At 52.2% G+C, this 11,663-nt stretch overlaps 2 long non-coding RNA genes across 2 annotated transcripts in view; one reads left to right on the forward strand and one right to left on the reverse strand.

Moving 5' to 3' along the window:
- LOC121817362 (uncharacterized) overlaps window positions 1-11,117 on the forward strand; it is a 30,376-nt gene extending 19,259 nt beyond the window's left edge. The window contains exon 3 of the long non-coding RNA XR_006057216.2: window positions 6,180-11,117. This is a non-coding gene — a long non-coding RNA (uncharacterized LOC121817362). The remainder of the gene's footprint in view (window positions 1-6,179) is intronic.
- LOC114113897 (uncharacterized) lies at window positions 1,952-6,993 on the reverse strand. The gene is made up of 3 exons (XR_006057215.2): window positions 6,879-6,993; window positions 6,418-6,574; window positions 1,952-2,309 (listed from the first exon to the last, which is right to left on the reverse strand). It is a non-coding gene; the product is annotated as an uncharacterized LOC114113897 (long non-coding RNA).
- Window positions 11,118-11,663: the final 546 nt, after the last annotated feature.

Genomic DNA, 11,663 nt, shown 5'->3' on the forward strand with positions numbered 1-11,663 from the left:
CCCCTCAAATTCATATATTGACACCTGACCCTGACAGTGATGATATTTGGAGGTGGGGCTTTTAGCAGGCAATGAGGTCATGAAGGTGGAGCCCTCAGGAATGGGATTAGGACCCTTATATGAAGGACCCTAGAGAGCCTCCTTTCCCCTTGTGAGGACACAGTGAGAAGACACTGTCCACAACCAGGAATCTGCCAACGCTTTGATCTTGGACTTCCAGACTCCAGAAGAATGAGAAGCAAATTTCTGTTGCTTATTAGCCTCAGGCTATGGTATTTTGTTATCGCAACCTGCTGCTGCTGCTGCTGCTAAGTTGCTTCAGATGTGTCCAACTCTGTGCGACCCCATAGACGGCAGCCTACCAGGCTCCCCCGTCCCTGGGATTCTCCAGGCAAGAACACTGGAGTGGGTTGCCATTTCCTTCTCCAATGCATGAAAGTGAAAAGTGAAAGTGAAGTTGCTCAGTCATGTCCGACTCTTCGCGACCTCATGGACTGCAGCCTACCGGGCTCCTCCGTCCATGGGATTTTCCAGGCAAGAGTACTAGAGTGGGGTGCCATTGCCTTCTCCGTATTGCAACCTAAACATCCTTTTCTTTTCTTTCTGAACACATTTTTAGAAAGGAAGAAGGCAGCATGACAAAAGCCCTCAGCTCAACATCATAAGCATAATAGACATGGACAGCATCTCTGTGACTGATTCCCATGTGAGCTCAGAGCTGGACATTGTCCGGGTTAACAACACTGCTGAACATATCTATAAGTGAGATAAACATGTTTTCTCTATTCTTTATCTTCAATAGCATTTCCAAACCTTCTTAATAATACTTGTGGATTGGAGATATACAAATAGAATCAACATTTATTGAAAAATATTCAGTATTTGAAACTTAGATTAATTATTCACTTTTCCTCTGAAGAGTCACACTTTAGGCTGGTGTTTACTCATACACTTGTGAAATACTTTGGGATGATTTCTCCAAAAGACAATGTCTGCAGCAAGGTCTGCCCCATGACCTTGCATGGGTTTCTGGGGAAGTGTCCACACCCCAGTCAGCCCTGGGATGGGTGGAGGACTGGGTTCCTGCCCCTCCCCAGCTTCGAGGGGCAGCGATTACATTTCCCTCGACATCAGTCTGGGCTAAAATTGCTGGCAGGTTGACTCCTATTTCTTTTTGTCATGAGTTCCCTGAAGATGCCAGGTCATGAATTGCACTGGATGTTGACAGAAGGAATGGGAGAGAGTGGAGCTACACTGCCTTTTATTTGTGGAGGCAAAGGGCCAGGATGGGAGGGTGGTAGACCCCGGCCTTGGCTGAGTGGTGAACAGACTTCCTGCTTGCTGTGCTCCAGGGGCTCTGCTCCAACAAGTCACTTAGGCATCTGAGCCCAGAGAGGAAAACCTGGGCTCTGATTTTGGGCCATATGGCCCAGTAGGGCAGCACAATCCAGCCCCATCCAGCATGCTCCATGTCTGCCTGGCTGGCCTCGGGGGCAATAGTTATCTGCTAGAGCCGCACATGGGGAGTCTTTTTAGGCCAGGGGCTGGAAGTCACACTGTCCAAGGAAAGGAGCACATTCGGCAGGGGGCACTTGGCATGAGTTTAGCCACATGAACTTTAGCATTTTTGTAAAGGGTTATAAATTTTTTCCTAATGCATTCAAAGCTAGAAAAATGTGACACCAAACTCACCGGTAATCATTTTTGATACTGTGACAGGCTGTAGAATGACTCCTTTAACCTCTGCCATGTTGTCATGTTGTGTGGCTATTTGATGAAGATGGCTTTGTCTGCCCAGCAACACTGTGACCTCCTTACGGGGAGGGCTGTGTGGTGACAGCTTGATCCATAAGGGGAACCAGGCATGAAAGAAGCAGAGTTGGGCGAGATCTTCCCAACTCTTAGCTCCAAAAAGCAGGTTTATTTTACAAGTTGGCGATCAAATCGATTCATTAAAAACATCTTTCATCTGCCTTTTATTGACACCTGGCTCACATCCCTGACCCTTCTTTGTTCTTAGTCCTTGTTTGAGGCCCCAGATCCCCTGAGGCCTGAGAATGCAGGGCGCACGTCATGAGGAGTGTACAAGGGGAGGGACACCAGCACAGTTGCCAGGAGTCACCTGCCCTGGCAGATTCCAGGAGCTGTAGATCTCTAGAGAAGGAGAGGCAGCTTTATGTTCATCTGGGGGGCTGCCATGGGCTCCCTCTGTGGTGTGGCCGCTCGAGGGATGGCTGGGTTTGCTGAGTGCACAGGGAGCCCATTGTCAGGGATGTTCATGCGTGTGTTGGTTCCATGGTCCATGTTCCCTGGCAGGATGAAAGAGGATTTGTTTTATGCCCCATCTGAGAACTTTAAAAAGGGAAAGATGAAAAGAAATAGGAAAAACTCGGTTTAGATGAGAGCAGCCAGGATCGCGTCAGATTTCTTGGAATGAACAGATTATCCTGGAGTGAACGCATTCATTCACTCAACAAATATTTATTGAGCATCTTTTGAGTACTAGGCAAGGATCCAGGCACTGTTCCACAGGCTCTAGTAAACTGTGGCTGTTTTGAGTGATTGAGTCAGATATGGGTCAACCCCTGCCTCAGAGACTTCATACATTCATGAGCACAAGCACTCCAGCCCTCCTTCCTATGCAGATATGATCAGCCCAGGCTGCTGTGGGAAACAGGCAGACCCTTGGCAAGGGCCCAAGGTGAAGTTCATTTATTTAGCCCCTCAGGCAGACGCAGGGCAAAGAGGAAGGAGCCTAGCAGCTCTGAGGCTCAGCCCTGCGGAATGACCCTGGCCTCTGTATTAGGCTGTCCTTATGTTCCTATAGCAGGAACACGTGCATTCTGTTTCCTCTTTGGGGGACATCTGCCCTGCGTGGAGAGTCCTCCGACTTTCAGCCCAGAAGTGGGTGCTGCGGATGGAGCTCAGGGAGTCAGAGGAAACTGAGGGAGAATTCTGAATGCAGTTACTAGATAACATTTTTCAGGTCTCTGCGGAAGCATGGCTTGGTGTGCTCTTAAAACACGAACGATGGGGCAAAGAGAAAATGCAGCGGAGAAAAGGAAGGCCTGAGTCTGACCTGGGAGCAGGCAGAACACCCTTTGATGGGCATCCCTGCCACTTATCTCCGCTTTGAGCACCAATAATGACCCTCAATGCCTATGTTCTGTTCTTTAGCCACAGCAACGACGATTAGGAGTAAGTTGGAAAATGAGCCAAGAGTCAGTGCAAGCCACTGTCAAAGTCCTCACTGCTGTGAGCTGAGCCCAGGTGGAGCCAGAACCTTCCCTAGCTTGGGTGGCAGGGGCCCACTTTGTGATGAGCCTGCTATATTCACTGAAGGGCTCAGGAAAAGGCTAACTTTCCTCTATAAAGTGATGGTTCTGAAGCGTGGTCTGTGGACCAGCAGCAGCAGCATCACTCAGGAACTTGTAAGGGATGCAAATTCTTGGCCCTTCTCAGACCAGCTGCATCAGAATTTCCCCTGGGTGTTTGAGGAGTATTTACCATGAGGATGCCAGGAGGGAGCCTGAGAAGCAGTTGAGGTGGGGACAAGGGAAGCAGGAAGGGGTGGTATGTAAACTAAACTGAGAGCAAATTCCCATGAGTATATGTTCGAGGCTGTGGAGAGCCTGCCAGGATCAGGCATCCAGGGAATAAGTTAACAAGGTCCCTGGTGCTCTTGTCAAGAGCAATCCATTGCGATGGTGTAATACCCAGGCCAGTGTGCAATGGATTGAGAGAAAAATAGAGACAATCTCAGGAAGCTTGCCCATAAAAAAGGACAAAAGATAGAGCAGGGGCAAGAGGAAGCCAAGAGGTGGGTGATTGTTCTGTTATTAATATTGGAAACACGGAAACATAAGCAAATTTGCTGAAGGAAGAGGTTCAAAAGAGAGAGTTGAGGCTGCAGGAAGGAGGGGAGCAAATCTGAAGGAGCAGATTACTGCCCAAGGGAGCAGAAGGGGATGGACTCAGGGCACAGCCTGAGGGTTGGTCACTCCTGGTCGAGGAGATGGATAGCCCTTGCTGGAAATTCTCTGGGTTCTAAGCTAGAAGGAAATAGAAGCAGGTGGGGACAGATAAATGGGAGAATTGAAGGGGTTAAGGAGCTGTGTGATGGTGAAGTGTGAGGTCAGCTGCAGTGGGATGTGCCAGCATAGAGTGTTCGAGGGGTTCAGCAGCGCCCAGTGGAGGGAGGCAAGGAAGGGGCCGAGGGGGCCTGGGCTGGATGTCTGAGCTTACAGGAGGCAGGGCTCAAGGAGCAAAGGCTTGGAAGTGGCCTCAGGGACCCAAGAGAAAACCTCCAGCTGGCCCCATGGCCACTGCCTGGCCTTGGATTTTGGAGAATGAGCAGCTTTTCTCAGGCAGTGGGTCCTGAGGGCAGTCAGTCCCACAAGATGCAGGCAGAAGGAGCAGAGGGGCAGAGGCTGAGGAGGTGGGGAGTGGGGACCACAGACCCAGGGTTCAAGGTGGGCTAGGCTGGGCTGAAAGGGGTGGGATGCAGGGAGCAGTTGGGTCTAGGAGGAAACATGGAGGGCTCTTGGAAGAGAGGAGGAGGAGGATCTGACTCCAAAGACCCTGAGTTTGGGGCCATGTCCTAGGCAAGGGTGGGAGCCTAACTGCTGGACTAAGTGGGCACCGCCTGAACCTCAGGGGCCCAGAGGTCGCCAGGGCCAGCCGATGCTCTGCAGGCTCTGAGCCTGAAGGAGGGGGCAGGGACGAGGGGGCCGACATCCCATTCCCTGAGTTCCCCCCGGGCTGTGATGTCGCCTTTGATGGCCTCTTCTCTCACTCTGCCCAGATTAACCCATCCCAGTGCAGCTCGCACCTTCTCCACAAGCCTTCCCTGATCACCGTGATGTACAGCTTCATGTACATGGACGCGTAAACAAGATCATATGCCAATCAAAGAGTTATCACCTATGTTTTATAAGGATGTCACTATAGGGTATGGGCTTCCCTGGTGACTCAGTGGTAAAGATTCCATCTGCACAGCAGGAGACATGGGTTTGATCCCTGGGTGAGGAAGATCCCTTGAAGGAGGGCATGGCAACCCACTCCAGTACTCTAACCTGGAGAATCCCATGGACAGAAGAGCCACAGTCCAAAGGGTCTCAAAGAGTTGAACACAATTGAGCCACTGAGCAGACATGCAGTATGCAGTATATCACGGGTATTATAAATGCTTAAAAATAGAAATGAAAAAATATTAGAAAACAGCTACAAATAGAAGTTGTGATGTATTCTGCCTGCTGCTTAAAAGATGACCCGGCACCCCCAGGCTGCACACATCCCACTTTGAGACAATAGGGCTGCAGTGTGAGCTGCTGGGGTGTGCTGATATCTCAGATTTTCTCCACGTCTCCTTTGTAAATAATAATTGTGTCATGGGCATAGTAGGTGGTCAGTAAATATTTGTGAAAGGGTCAAAGAAACAAGTGACCCAGGAAGGTTTTAGAATAGAGGCTGCGTCACATCATGGCCAGAGGTGTGGACTTTGGAATCAGGTGGATTGCAGTTCAGGTTCCAGCCCTGACACTGAGGGCAAATTCTTAGGTCCCCTGGACCTTGATTTTCTCCCCAGCGAAAGGGGCACAATGCCCAGAGTTCCCTGCAGGCTGCTGTGGGCTAGAGCTCACCATGAGGGGGGCTACTGCCAAGCAGCGGTGTGACATGAGCCCCCTGAATAGCCAAGCTCTCATAGGAGGGCACAGGATGGGTGTGAATTTTGGCCAAAGTCAGTGACTGGAACTTGAGCGCCAGGGGAGAATGGTCAAGGCAGGACTGGACCAAGAGTAGCTTCCCTGATGTCGTTTCAGGCAAAGGATTGGTTTGTTTTCAATACTGAAAATGGTACTTATGGAAAACTGCTATGTGACCAAGTGATTTTCTGTTTTTTCCTTTAAATAAAGCTTATTATATTTGCTTCATTATAAAGCAAATTTATCAAAGAAATGAGAAAGATGTAGAAAAAATGAGATGAAAAAACTCACATTTCCACCATGGAAAGATCATCTTTTTAACATTTTGCTATATTTTTAGTCTTAAAAAAATTCTATGCCTTTTGAAAAACATAATTGTGAGTATTATGTAAATATATATATGTGTGTGTAATCTATAAGTTTGTCCTATTTTTTATTTGACATTATGACATAGTGTTTTCCTCATTATTACAGATTCTTTCTGAGCATGAATTTTAGTGACCATGTCCGCCCCCGGAGCTGTTTCCCCACATGTTTCTGGAGCCTCTGCAGCTCGGCTATCTCCTCCGGTGGTGGGCAGTCCAGCCCCCATCCTTGTGTCTTCAACGGGCAGGGCCTGACTCCAGCACGGCATTAGAGCTCCGTGGCACATGAGACCCAGCAGAAAGATGAGGTCTGTATTTAGAAGATACAGGTGCCAAACCACGCTTACCTCTGACCTTTACTCCTCTACTCTTCCGAGTAGTAACAGCGAGACCTGCCCAGCAAGGCAGCTTCGAGGTTATGTGAGATTCTGGCTCTGAGGCCGCTCTCTGAATTGCCTGGTGTTGTCCAAACCCTGGTTTATTGGATTCATCAGCGTACTTTACCTGTGAGCAACAGGAAGCCAAGATCAACTCACTGCCTCACAGAACTGCAAAGTCCAGATGCTGAGGTCCAGTGGGACCCAGAGCCTGAAGGACACAGTCACAAGCCTCAGTGAACTTTGGCCCACATTCCTGCTCCTTCAGTGGTCACATCCTGGGACAGATTCACCCAGAACCTGCGCCTCCCCCACCCCCGCCTCCAGGAAGGCGTCCCCACTGCTGGCAGCCCCCGAAGGACGCATGCTCTCCCGACTGCTCCAGCAGAGGCCCAGGCCCCAGGCCCTCTGCCCCAGTGGGGCTCACCCACCTCAACTCATAACCTGAGAGTGGGGAGGGGGGAACCAGGCGATGTGGGGAAGGGCCGGCAGGAGACGTCCACTTTGCTGGCCATCGTCCCTGCCACTGTGGGCAGAGCGAGGTTCTCAGAGCTCCTCAGTGTGAGGGAGCTGTGGACTCCCGGGTCTTGGGTTCCAACACTCCGGGTGGCCCTCCTCCTCCTCCCCCACTGGCCTCACACGGAAGCAATCAACGTTCTCTTCCCGAATTCCCAGCAATGGGGCCACACCCCCCAGCGCTCCCGCCTGGTGACCCATGACCGGGGAGGAGGCCTCACGGAGAGATCACTGGAAAGTGACCTCACCAGGTGACTCAGCACCTGGGGAACACGGGCCAGGGTGTGTGAGGGACCCCGGCCCAGTTGAAGGGCCCCACAGAGCTCTAGAGGCCCCAAAGTTACCGCTGAGAAAGCAGAGCTGTTTCTTCCTGGAAGGGCAGCGGCGGCAGAGGACAGAATGGGGAACTGTCAGAGGAAGGGTTGGCTGCATCAGGTCAGGTGCCCCAGAAGGCCCAGGTCTGTTTATCTGGGAGGTAAGGTCTGTGTGATCAGTGCAATGGGGATCCCAGGTGTGGTGGGGGACTCCTGTTCTGTCTCCCGGGCATCCTGCTATCTCCGTGCGTTTGTCCTTGGTCCCTGCCCCAAAAGCTCACAATCCTCCTGATATGGGGTCCGTCCAAACAGCACAGAGGGTGTGTTCCACCCAGGTGGGACCCATTCCCTCTCAGAGGAGGAGACAGAAGCAGGCCTCAGAGAACACTTGGGAGCTATGGTGGGTAGAAGGGAAGGGAAGAGGGAGCCAGAGGCCTTTCCGGTAAAGAGGCCCCAGACCTGGACAAATACAGGAGGAGGAGATTTGGGTCAAGAAGCAAGACTGACAAAAGAACCGACTGCCTTCAGAAGCCAGGTGGGAGCATGAGGCCAGACCTTGACCCAGAGCCTGACAGGGAGCAGAGCAGGATCCGGTGCCCTGGGGGACAATCAAAATTGTCCAGGCTGGGTGGGAACTTTTAGAAATTCGAAAAGTGCTTAGCACAGCCTCCGTCGGGGCTCCCGTGGATTGACCCTGCTGTGGACAAGAGTGAAGATTCAAGCAGAGGGCGGGGCGAGGAACTGTCTATGTGTTTGTGCTGCAGCCCAGGCCTCTGGCTCCCAGGCAGGGGGTGGTGGGGCTAGAATTCCAGGGCGGGGACTGGGACGCCCAGCTTCTCCTAGTGCACGTGGAGGGAACGAGGGGATGCTTCAGTGGGGAGAGTGGAGAGGGGACCTAGGAGGGTGCCTCACTCTGCAGTGCCCCTCCTGGACTCCCCCCAACTTCATCCCCAGCATCAGGAGAGGATGGGGCTCCAGTTAAGCTCCTTAGGGACAGGCAGGTTGGGCCTTTCATGCCTTCAGCCACCTCAGGCCTGGGTGACAGGTGACCCTCCCTGACCCCGCATGCAGCTTCCACAGCAGGGGCTGGATTAAGGTCTGCCAGGCTCCCTCTGGGAAGACATTTTTGGAGAAAGGAAGCCTCCTAAGGAGAAAAGCAGGGAACAGCTGAGGATGGAACAGGGCCTAGGAGGGAGCACTGCTGAGCCGGGAGCACTGCTGAGCTGGGAGAAAGCAACCATGCTAACAGTGGTAATCATATCGAGGGCTTGTGAGTCCCGCTCACTCCTCATGCAGCTCCGAGAGGCCGATGCTGCACCAAGAGGTTGAGCGACTTGCCTTACGTGACACAGCCAGTAAGCTGACAGGGCAGAGAGAAAAAGGGGTGCCTCTCTGGACCATACAGGTGCGGATCAGCTCTTTCGGGGAAGGTGCCTACCCAAGACCTCTGACCTACAGTTCTTTCTCCAGGGCTGGGGGAGGGGGAAAGAGCCGCAGATCAAGGCAGTCATATCACCTGGCGCCCGCGGGTCAGCCTGAAGATGTCTCTCTGAGTTCTGGGGCTCTGTTTGAGCCACTGGAAATAAGAAAGACCTTTGGAGGACCCCAGGACCTGGGTGAACTTTACAGCAAGTCAGGCCATTTCCCCTGGGGGCCAGCCACCCTCTACAGGGGCCAGGAGGGTTGTCATTGGTAAGGAGAAGAGACCTAAGTGGTAGAAATAAAGCAGGAGGCATAATTTTGAATATCACAGAGAAAAATATCTAGCGGTGTTCAAATGACACTGCTGGCCATCAGTCCTAAGGCAAAGAGTTTTTTTGCAAAAAGTTATCCATCAAGTCCCTGTGTACAAAAGACAAAAGTTAGAGACACCCCCAACATTCATCAGCAGCGGAAGCTTACATAACTCCTGGTTGTCCACACAGCCATTCAAAAAATGGTGACAAGCCCCTCTCAGCATGGAAAAATGCTTATTGTAAAAAGTAGGAGACAAACAGTACACTGTGATTTTTCTAGGAAAAAGCATGCTTATTGGAAAGAAACAGGAAAAATAGAAAAGTCAGTAAAGGTTTAATAGTGGTGCCAAATGATGGGTGGAGTAGAGTTCAAACACAGTTAAATTATTTTTGAAAGACTATAACCTAAAGATTAACAAACAGTTCAAAAACAAACGCCATGGCAAAGAGACAAAGCACTAGTTTTCTGGTTACTTGGCAACATCCATAGGACAGGATCCATGTGCCCGGGGCCCTCACATGGCAGGATCAGGAGGTTGCAGTGAAGTCGGTGCGCTGCAGGGAGGCTGGCCGGTGATCACACAGGAGGACTGGCTGTGATAACTCCGCTTGGGGACAACCTGAAACTGGATGGATGGAGCACAGAGGATGGGGGCCAGCTGGGGCTCCTTGCCCAGGGGGAGGGGTGCAGAGTCAGGGCTATGGGGGTCTCTCTTCTTCCTGCCTCTGCTGAATCTCCCGCCATACCTCCTCTCAAAGCAGCAAGTGACCTGCAGCAGGTGAGACCCAGAGCTGGAACAAGACATCAGGCCGTGAGAAGCTCTTCTGGGAAGAAAGCGGACATGCCATCAGTGTGCCCACCCTGAGCAAACACTGGTGGCCCATAGGTAACATGCAATGCAGCTGGGGTCCCAGGAGTGGGACACCCTGCCCCTCCCTCTCTTTGCTGCATTTTCCCATGGGGAGAGGGGAGCAAGGTCAGCCCCTGAGTGAGGCTCAGGTGGCCTGCTGAAGGTGCCGCAGGAGGGAAGGTGCGGGTAGAGAAGAAAGGCGTGAAGGGCCCTCAGAGCTGGACTGAGAAGGATCCCAGTGGCCCCAGGCTGTGCTCAAACCCCAACTCAGGCTGGTGTGCTGCTGGCAGCGGACGTCCTCAGCGGCAGGGATGGGTGAGGCCCAAGGTGGACTTCAGAGCCCTGAAGAGCCCTCTGGTGGGGGAGTGGGGAGCAGAGGATGCACTTAGGAGCTGAGACTCTGCTCTGAGCGGCCAGGGTTTGAATCTTGGCTCTGCCACCTACTAGCTGTGTGGCCCTGAGCAAGTTATTTTAACCTCTCTAAGCCTCAGTTTCTCCAAATACAAAATGGCACTAATAGAAGTAACTCCTCTTATTGGGTTCTTTTGAGGATTAAGTGAATCAGCTTTGTGCCAGTGGGAGACAAGGACTGTCAACACTGAGCGTTTGTTCAATAAAAATATAAACTAGTGGCCAGAGCCGCTCACTGGGGACGAGGCTGCCACACCAGTGTCATCTGGATGCAGAGATACCCTGCACCTAGTGGGGGGTGTAGTCACTGGGGGACCCCTGCCCCATCCCAACCCACCCCACCCCACGCCCATCACCTTGGCACACAAGGAGCTAGGTGGGCAATGAAGTGAAGTGAAGTGAAAGTCGCTTAGTCGTGTCCAGCTCTCTGCAGCCCCACGGACTACATAGTCCATGGAATTCTCCAGGCTAGAACCCTGGAGTGGGGAGCCATTCCCTTCTCCAGGGGATCTTCCCAACCCAGGCAGAGTTAGCCCCAAATCATAGCTAAGTCCAAACTGTCATAGACCTCCATCTGCGGCTGCAGGAGTGGTGGGTGCGGCCCGGGGACTGATAAACACACCAAGGGGCCCCTGGCCAGTCAACAGTGACAACAAGGCTGACTAGGGAGGCCTAGGGTAGGGGGTGGAGGCGGTGGAGTGGAAGGGAGGGCAGCGGGAGGGGGGAGCCTGGTATGCGGCAGGAGGGGCTTGGGGGCCTCTGGAGCAATGAGGCCTTCCCCAGTCACTGGGTCTTTCTGGGATTCATTTCAACTTGATTCCACTTAATAAACATCTTAAAGCTACAGGATATGCTTGGCGAAGATAATGAACACAGAAGCTTTGTCCCAAAGGGCTCACAACTGACTTAGAGGAAGAGACCAAGCTCAATCCTGCCAACCACCAGGCGCCCACTGGGCATCAGCAACTCCCGCACGAGCACTGGGGACTTAGCACAGCCTCATGCACACTTATGACAGCTGGGAAGGGGCACAGAGGCACTGAGAGGTGATGCAGGCCTCTTTATTTAAGTAGCACAGCTTGTGAGGAGGGGCAGTGGCGTTTATGTGTGACTCGGGGGTCTGTGCCCTCAGCAAAACACGTATCGTCTCCACTGCTACCTGTGATAATAAAGGCAGGAGGAACACACAGTGTGTGTTAGGGAAGAGCTCCAAGCCTCGGTTTATTCATCTGTGAAATGGGCACAATGACCTTTAGTTTCCTTTAGTTCTATTGTTGTTATGGGGGCCCAGAACAGACAGAAACAGGAGCCACCCTCGAAGGGCAGAAACCAAGCGCTACAAGGCAGGGGGAGGAGCATGAGCCAAAGCCCGAGAGGAACGTGACTGC

The sequence above is a fragment of the Ovis aries genome, chromosome 1 (assembly GCF_016772045.2).
Source record: "Ovis aries strain OAR_USU_Benz2616 breed Rambouillet chromosome 1, ARS-UI_Ramb_v3.0, whole genome shotgun sequence".
Lineage (NCBI taxonomy): Eukaryota > Metazoa > Chordata > Mammalia > Artiodactyla > Bovidae > Ovis > Ovis aries.